We start from the raw sequence: 9,390 nt of genomic DNA on the forward strand, positions 1-9,390 counted from the left end.
TGGAACATCCTGGAAAGTTGTCATGGATCCAGTGTGACCTTCTAGTATGTGGAGCACTTCCCTGGGCATCCAGGACTCTCCTCTGCACTCCAGCTGGGAAGCAACCGCCTGGACTCTGGAACCGACAGGAGGTTGGAGCTGGGTGGGGATTGGTCCCTGCTCCCGAGGAACAAGTGATGGGACGAGAGGAAAGAGCCGAAAATGCACCAGGGGAGGTTTAGATTGGATATTAGCATAAATTTCCTCCCTGAAAGGGTGGCCAGGAAGTGGAATGGGCTGTTCAGGGAAGTGGTGCAATCCCGATCCCTGGAAGTGCTCCAACGGGCTTCGGTGTTCAAAGGTGCTCAAAAAGCGTGGATGTGGCACTTGGGGATATATTGTAGTGGTGGACGCAGTGATACTGCATTAACCATTGGACTTGAAGATCTTAGAGGTCTTTTCCTACCTTAATAATTCCGTGAGAAGGCCTGGACTTCTCTTCTTCCTCCCCCATCACTAAGTGGAGCAAGAGGTAAACAATTAACATGGGCTAATTAACCAGTGAAATACCACAAACCAGCAGAATTAAGGAGGGAAAAAAACCCCAAAGAACCACCAGAATGACAAATTAAAAAAAGATACACTAATTTCTGGCACATTCCTTTACCTCTGCCAGCTCCTTTCTTTCACTTTCTCCTTTTTTTTTTTTTTTTCCCTTTTCTCTTTATAAAGTGCTGGAATTTTTCCAACAGTCTTTAGACGAGTTGACGCTGACTTATGTCTGTGTGTGCGCAGGAACGTGGCTTTCCTCTCATCCCAACCTCATCTCAGCTTCCCAGAGATGCTCTGAGCTTTTGAGAGGGGCAGCAGAACAGCAGGACTTCTCTAGAACCAGAGAAAGGGCCGAGGAAATGCACTTTCAATGGAAAGGAGAGATTTTTTATTCCAAGATAAAGTGAAATTGTGGTAAGGGATAAATCTTTCAGAGTGGTAGGAGTGGCCAGCAAATTATAGAAGAGGAAGAAAAAGCCATGGAAAATAAATATTGTCCTTTATGCAACATATGCTGGGTGTTGGAAATAAATGATCTTTAAAGTCCCTTCCAACCCAAATCATTTTATGATTCTATAATTATCTATATACACCATTACAGAGGATTTTTCACTGAACTGTTATAACTGTATCATTAGAGGAACACTTTAGCATCCTTATTAACTTTATTCTGCTAAAGAATTTCCTGAACTGGTGAGGGAATAGGTTCAGGATGTCTATAATTATCAGCTGCTTCTGCCCACATTCCTGGCTGATGGAAAATTATTGAGCCCTGGCTAATGGGCCATGTTGGGAGACAGAGGAGATTTACTCAGGCTTGGCACTGCAAATCCCCAGCCTCCTGTGAAAATCCATAGGTTTTAGTGGATGTAAAGCACTGTGTCATCCCTGCCCATCACAGGGATGTGGCCTTAAGGACATGACCTTTGTCATGGGAGACAGCAGGGGCAGAGAAGGGAATCAAACAGCAGAGAACTGAGTATCAACCCACCACCAACCCAATGTGCCTCCTGGCTTTGATTAATTTAAAGACAGATATGAAAGAAAAAACCTATGAGGAGCAACTGAGGGAGCTGGGGGGGCTCAACCTGGAGAGGAGGAGGCTCAGGGGAGACCTCCTCACTCTCTGCAACTCCCTGACAGGAGCGGGGAGCCAGGGGGAGTCGGGCTCTGCTCTCAGGACAAGGGGACACAGCCCTGAGCTGTGCCAGGGGAGGTTTAGGTTGGACATCTGGAAGAAGTTCTTTGCAGAGAGAGGGATCAGATCTTGGAATAGGCTGCCCAGGGAGGGGGTGGAGTCCCTGTCCCAGGGGGTGTTGCAGCAGAGCCTGGACATGGCACTCGGTGCCATGGGCTGGGTACCAAGGTGGGGTTGGGGCACAGGTTGGACTCGACGATCTCAGAGGTCTTTTCCAACCTTGCTGATTCTTGCTGATTCTGGGATTCCAGGATTCTGTGAAAAAGGGTAGGAGGGAAGTCAGAGGCCCTAAGTGTTGACTTAAAAGGTGTTCAGGTTCCTCGAGCTCTTTGGGAACTGATGGCATCTGGCTGTGGGTGGACACCGGTGACTAAGGAAAGGTGTTTTGCAGAGCTCCAGCTGGTGAGGAATGAGCTGTGTGAGGGAAACACAAAGCCAAGGGGTTTCCATTGGGTAAACAGTCTGCATTTGGAATGCTTTGTATGAGAATAAACAGCCTGCCCAAAGCAACCTGCCAACTTCCCATCAACACTGTGTCCTTTTAAAGCACTTTTTTTTTCTTTTATTTCTAACAGCTTCACATCCTCCCAGGCAGGATCGTGTGGCAGTTTTGGAATCAATGAGGCATTTGGCATTTCCCTCTCACCTTGCCTGCCTTTGGGTTGGCACAGCTCCACAGCCCAGGTTTTGTGCCTGTGGATCTCTCTTGTTGGAATATTAAAACAAATGCCACCGTGGCTCATCCTGGCTGGAGGGAGGAGAGGGGGCAGGGAAGTCTCTGTGGCTCATCCTGGCAGATGAATCATGAACTCGGAGATTTTGGAAGGTCAGGGCAGCCACCACCTACTAAGAACAAGGGCAGAGCCACAATCCAAGGCCAGGCTCCTTCACAAAAGGTCACTCACTCAGGGGACATCCCCAGGGACCTCTGTACCATCCTGATCAGTACAAATACTAGAATATGTTTTAAATACTGATCCCAAGCCCAGCAAGTGGCATCTTTAGGTGGGAGAGAGGCCAGAGCTCTCATGTACAATGTGAGAACCCCTCCTTTGATTACTGGGGCTTTGCAGGTCTGAGGGTGTCACACTGTTACCCCCCAGCAGCTTGGGAAGGTCCAAGAAAAAAACTACCATTTAGGAGTTGGAGCTATTAAACTATTTTTGTAGGCACTCTAAAATTTACACTGAGATAACACAGGTTATCACGCAGAGGGGAAAGCAGAGGGGCAGCACTGATCTCTTCTCCGTGGTGGGCAGTGACAGGAGCCGAGGGAATGGCTGGAGCTGTGCCAGGGGAGGGTTAGGTTGAATATCAGGAAAAGGTTCTTCCCCTAGAGGGTGGTTGGGCACTGAACAGGCTCCCCAGGGCAGTGGGCACAGCACCAAGGCTGCCAGAGCTCCAGGAGTGTTTGGACAACGCTCTCAGGCACATGGTGGGATTCTTGGGGATGCTCCTGTGCAGGAACAAGAGCTGGATTGATGATCCTTGTGGGATCATCACAGGATATTGTATGATTCCATGTTTCCAGGAGTGTGCTGGCCCTCAAATTATCAGAGCGATCAAAAATATCCTATTTCTACCGGGGAAGTGTCTTCAACCAAGCTGCTTCAAGTGGAAGTCAATGGTGAAGGAGCCAAAGGAAGGCAAGTTCACAGGATCTCAGATGACAGGCCCATGAATTTGGTGATGACCAGCCCAAGGACTGTTTATGAGCTGTGGTTTCTAAATGAGACTGTCTAACGCCCCATCCCACTGCATTTTGGAAATCTCCAGTGATGAGGACTCCACCACCTCCCTGCGGAGGTTGTTCCACTGATTGACTGAAAAAATTCTTTGTTATATCAAGATGAAAACTTTCTGACGTGTCCACATTCAATTCATGCTCCCACTGCTTGGCAGAAATATGTGACTCTAATTAGTCAATGCTCATTAAGGGAAAGACTTTATTTCAGAAGACGCCCTTAATTTTTCACTCATTATTTTGGGGGCGGGGGGAGCAGGACGTTTATTTATTTAATTATCTCAGGCATAGGGGGCTTTAAGTGCTCATCAAGAGGTGTAATTAAGCCAAAGGCACTTGCTCCAGACACAGATCTCCAGAGTGTGAGAAGACAAGGGAGAGGCTGATTGGTCACAGCCTGGAATCATGGAAGGGGTCCTTAAATCCCAGCCCTGTGCAAACCAAGATGCAGAGGAGTTTTCCTTTGGAATAAAAAGGGTTTGTACACGGCTTTAGCCCAGCTGGAAGTGCCAGAGGTCCCTGTCTGCACTTCTGCCCATCCCAACATCCCCACGGTGCCGGGATGTCGCTTCCAGACTCTCAGCGGAGGAGCGGGGACAGCAGCGGGACCGCTTTGTCTGTCCATGAGCACTGCTGCCCTCTCCCGGCTCCAAAGCAGATAAAACCAGAGGAATTCGACTCGGGAAGGACGGGAATGGCAGCAGGGAGTGCAGGAATACCGGCCGGGGGGGGGGGTGGGTGTGGGGTGAGATGCACAGCCCGCTGACGATTTTGGGGCAAATCCAGGCTGCCTGCAGACGCTCCCCCAAAATCCTCACAGCCACTGAGGTCCTGCAGAGCGGTTCCTGCTTCCCAGGGTTTTGTCACTCTGTAGGGATCATGGAATGGTTTGAGTTAGAAGGGACCTTAAAAAGCATTCAGTTCCAGTGCCCTACCATGGGCAGGGATGCCACTCATTATCCCAGGTTGCTCCAAGTCACATCCAACCTGGCCTTGAACACTTCCAGGAATGGGGCAGCCACAGCTTCTGTGGGCAAGGGGTGGCAGGATCTGTCTGTAGAGGGCACCTAGGCTATTCCCAGCTGGGGAAACAGGGATTTCAGGTGTTTCTTCATGAAAATCAGACTTTTTTTGACCTTCCACAGATTTGCTGAAGGTTTTGCACCCCTGTCAAGCCACTGTGTGCCCCAGAACACGTGTTCATACACTGACAGGGAGGCTGTGTTGGCACCTTAGGCCATTGCTTTGAGCCCAGTCTGTCTCCATCCTGCTCCCTGAAACAACTTCTTTGTTTCCCAAGCTAAAGTCAACTAAAGGCTGCCCGAAAAGGCTGAAAGATCATCATATTTCAACAGATTTTGTGCCAATGGCAGCCCCAGCAGGGCTGAAGTAGCTCAGCTGGGAGAGCGTTAGACTGAAGATCTAAAGGTCCCTGGTTCAATCCCGGGCTTCAGCAGGGTTTTCCTGCCCTTTTATGTGCCCAGGGCTGGGATTCCAGTACAACAGAGACATGGACAGGTGGGAGAGAGTCCAGCAAAAGGCCAGGAAGGTGATCACAGAATGGGAAAGGTTGGAAGGGACCACAGAGGGTGATCTGGTCCAACCTCCCTGCTCAAACAGAGCACAAGGCACAGGATTGTGTCCAGATGGTTCTGGAATATCCCCAGTGATGAAGACTCTACACCCTCTCTGGGCAACCTGTTCCAGTGCTGGGTCACTGCCCAGCAAAGAAGTTCTTCCTCATGTCCAGGTGGAACTTCCTGGGCATCAGTTCCTGCCTGTTCCTCTTGTGCCATTGCTGGGCCCCTCCGAGCAGAGCCTGGTCCATCCTCTGCCCCCTCCCTGCAGACACAGACAGACAGGGATGAGGTTCCCTCTCAGCAACTCTTTTTGGGACTGAACATGTCCAACTCTCTCAGCCTTTCCTCCCAAGAGAGATGCTCCAGTCCCTCTATCATCCTTGTTCTCCCTTTCTGTTGTTCTGCTCTCTGCTGAATCTCTACAGTTGCAGGTCAAGGGCTAGAAGACCAAACAAAATGAGCTGGCATTTGTTCTCAGTCCCGAATCCAAGTGTCTTACAGAGATTCTGTCCATATGGACAAACTCTCACCCTCCTTTTCCCCCTCAAACCGGGGACTCACATCCCCGTCACCTCCTGGGACTCATCTGGCTTGAGCCAACTTACAAACTAGGCCAGAACATCAACAGAGAGAGCTTGACAGGAAAAAAAAAAAAAAAACTTTGCAAAACATCCTGAAAGTTTTTCTTCCAGTGCTGGAAATGTGGAAAGTCTTACTTGGGTCTGACAAGATGTTGGCTCAGAAAAATCATACATTTGCTGAGCTGTGAACATGATTCCCAGGGAAAATGTGCTCACTCCTCGACTCACGTGGCATCTTCACATGGAACTTCAGGTGGATCTGTGAGTCCTTTGGAAGAGAGGATCTTCCAACAAACTGACCTTGTGTAGGCAACTTGAATAACTCGGTCTTGGAAAGCCCTCAGCTGAAAGCGAAAGGGGTGAAATTCTCTCTCTCAACTTTCTTTTGCAAGGAGAGAAATACCAGCAATATTTGAAAATAAGCAGACAGCTCCACTAAACATATTTTTATCTGAAGTCAAGCAACTAATGCAAAGTATCCCCCACACACTTGAACCCTGCTGGAGGAAGGCCAGTCCAAAAGGAAGACAGTACTTTAAAACAGAAGAGAGGCAAGTGGAGAAATGGTAATTAATCACGTGAAGAACGAAAGAAAAATCAAAGGTCAGTTCTGAAAACTGAGGAAAGCATCCAAAACCAATTAAGGAACGCTTAAAGTCTGAAGCCCTTTGTATATGAAGTATGCATCTCTAGATGAATCATCTCTCCAGCCTGCAAACTTCGTATTTTTCCTCTCCAAGTGCCTTTCCAGGAAGGTGCCTTCACCAATCCCAAGCACAACTTCTCCCAGCCCACCTGCTCCTTCAAGCAGCTTGGAAACGAGGGGAGCAAAGTTATTCCTGCAGCGGATATGAAGACTTGGAAGAGCTGTAGAGCTGCCCGTGTCTAATGGTAGGTCAGCTGAAGCCAAACCCATCTCTCCCTGGGTTTTCTCCTTTACTCACCAGCCCACAGCAAATGCCAAGTGCTGCTGTTCCTGGCAGAGCTGCCGACAGTCGTGATTCCTTGGAGCTGAAAATAGGAACGGTGCTGGCAGCAGCTGATGCTTTTGCTCACAGCTCCCAACTGAGTGGGCTCCCTCCAGAAAGCAGATGGCCAGGGAGGAACTCCAGCAATTTGCTACAAAACAGCCCCAAATTCCCCCTTCTCCCAATGCTCAGCATTTCATGACATCTAGTGGGCAAGGCAGAAACTTGTGCCGAGAGGAACCCCTTGGAATGCAGTGAATGAATTGGCCCCAGAGAAGGAGAGAGGTGGAATTAAATAAGGAAATAGAAGGGACAAAAGAAAAAAAAAAAAAGCTGATTTCCTCCTTTGAAGGAGTTACAACCCCAGCAGAAACTCTGGGGGGAGACAGGGAAGGAAAACAACATTATGGAGAAAACAAGTGATTTGAGAAAGATCGTACACCAGGTCAGCCCCATAAAGTCAATTATATTCAACCCCGGCCCTCTTCTTCAGCAGTTTCTCCTGCCTCCTGGAGCGAGGAAACCTGAGCTCTCTGAACAGGGACATCACCCAGAAGTGCCAGAATAAAGGAGAAAAAAAAAGGAGAAAATTTCCTCAGAGAAACCTGTGGATCTATTTTATGAGGAAACCAGGAGTTATCTAACAGGGAAAGTGTGACACTGGAACACGTCACTGAAGTGTGAGATGTGAACCCCTCAGGACAAGAAAAACATTGAGGGGCTGGAGCGTGTCCAGAGATGAGAATGGAGTTGGGGAAGGGGCTGGAGCACCAGGAGCAGCTGAGGGAGCTGGGGGGGGGCTCAGCCTGGAGAAGAGAAGGCTCAGGAGGGACCTTCTTGCTCTCTACAACTCCCTGATGGGAAGCTGGAGCAAGGTGGGGGTTGGTCTCTTCTCCCAGGTAACAAGTGACAGCATGAGGGGAAACACCCTCAAGTTCCATCAGGAGAGGTTTAGGCTGGATATTAGGAACAATTTCTTCACTGAAAGGCTGGTCCAGCCCTGGTACAGGATTCTGAGGGCAGTGGTGGGGTCACCATCCCTGGAGATGTTTAAAAGATGTGTAGATGTGGCATTTAAAGACGTTGCTTCATGGAGGACTTGGCAGTGCTGGGTCAACAGTTGAACCTGATGATCTTGGAGGTCTTTCCAAGCTTAATGATTCTGTGTTTCCAGATTCCTGACTTGGGCACCAGAGATAGGCTGCAAACAACTAAAATCACCTGCCCACTCAGAGTTTCAGAGCCATTTTAGATTCATCTTCCCTGGTCTAGACTATATCCTTAGGATGGGGTGCCTTGTTTACTAAAATGACCAGATTCCCTCAATTCTCTTAAAAATATTCTACCTCTATCCATTTATTTGGAGGAACATGTCAACATCTGGCCAGATGAAACCCATCTCAATGGACCAGGGCATCCACATCTACCCGTTCTTGGGTTCTCTGCAAGCTTTAGCACAGGGCCCTGCTGTCTTTCACTGAGATATTTGCAGAACTCAATAGATGGAAAAGAAAATACTGGAATTCAAGAGGGATTTGCAGGTCTGTGGCCCTCCAGTGTTTTGCAGTGGAGTGTGAGGGGAGAGATTAACTCTGATACTGCCAGGGAGGTTTCTGAGGCCATGGAGGATGAAACCAGTGACGAGGCAACAAGATGAAGCAAGAGAGGTCCAGTTTCTTCAAGGACCCCACTGTGTGTTCATCATGAGCTTTCTTTTTCCTGCCTTCTTTTATCCCTGTATGTCTAAATATCCCCTCTCCCTTTCCAGTGGCTCTAAGACACACCCCACCCTTTCCTTTCCTGCTCAGAGAATTACTTACCCCATTCTCCATCCTCCTGTGAGGAGCAGAGTGAATTTATTCAAGTTGCAAAAGACAACTTTTGTTGCCTCTGTCCAAAGATTTTCCTCCAACCACCTAACTGAAAATATCCCAGGAGCTCCTGTTTGCTTTCAGAGATCACCTCACTGATTGCTGCTGTGTTGCCTTGCTTTGCTTTCCTGGCTGTGCCTTCCCAGAGCTGTTTCCGTTCCAGGATTTCTGACTCGTGGAGGAAAAGGAAAAAAAAAAAAATTAAAGAAAATAACTTTCTCCTTTGAGCCAAGCACAAATTAGGCAACTGAGCAGACAGAACTGATCCAGGGGAGAGTGGATTTGTAATCTAAATTACCGTGGAATAAAAGCACCATCCACCCTCTGTTCTCTAATTTAAACATTGTTTTCCATTCTTCTTCCCTTTCTGTTAGACTAATTTGGTCTGAGGGCAAGGAAATCTCATTTGCATGTTTTAGAGGACATTAATTACAAGTCCTTTCCCTTCAAGGCCTGGTACTCCCGCACTGACGGGGAGCTCAGTGTGTCTGCAGCCCCGGCTCCTCAGGGGGCCCTTAATTATTGAACCCATTGAGCTGTACCTGAGTAACGAGCTCGGGAGTGAGCAGTGCCTCCCTGGGGGTCTGGCTGGAAGGAGAGGAGGGGCACTGGGAAGGGGATGAGCCACAGAGCAGCAATTCCAGTTTGGGAGAAGGTGTGAGTGCAAGAAGGACGGAGCAAGAGTCACAGAAGCATAGAACCAGAGAACCAGAGAACCAGAGAGTCACAGAATCATGGAATCACAGAATGGTTTGGGTTGGAAGGGACCTTAAAGATCACTTAGTTTCAACCCCCTGCCATGGGCAGGGACACCTTACACTCGACCACGTTGCTCAGAGCTCCGTCCAACCTGGCCTTGTGCACTTCCAGGGATGGGGCAGCCACAGCTCCTCTGGGCAACCTGTGCCAGGGCCTCC

At 48.8% G+C, this 9,390-nt stretch overlaps 1 long non-coding RNA gene and 1 other non-coding gene across 2 annotated transcripts; one reads left to right on the forward strand and one right to left on the reverse strand.

Moving 5' to 3' along the window:
- Positions 1–9: 9 nt before the first annotated feature.
- On the reverse strand, positions 10–9,156 carry LOC116780751. The gene is made up of 3 exons (XR_004354608.1): positions 9,016–9,156; positions 8,423–8,641; positions 10–115 (listed from the first exon to the last, which is right to left on the reverse strand). It is a non-coding gene; the product is annotated as an uncharacterized LOC116780751 (long non-coding RNA).
- On the forward strand, positions 4,857–4,929 carry TRNAF-GAA. The gene has a single exon. It is a non-coding gene; the product is annotated as a tRNA-Phe (tRNA).
- Positions 9,157–9,390: the final 234 nt, after the last annotated feature.

This window comes from Chiroxiphia lanceolata, chromosome 1 (assembly GCF_009829145.1).
Source record: "Chiroxiphia lanceolata isolate bChiLan1 chromosome 1, bChiLan1.pri, whole genome shotgun sequence".
Classification (NCBI taxonomy): domain Eukaryota; kingdom Metazoa; phylum Chordata; class Aves; order Passeriformes; family Pipridae; genus Chiroxiphia; species Chiroxiphia lanceolata.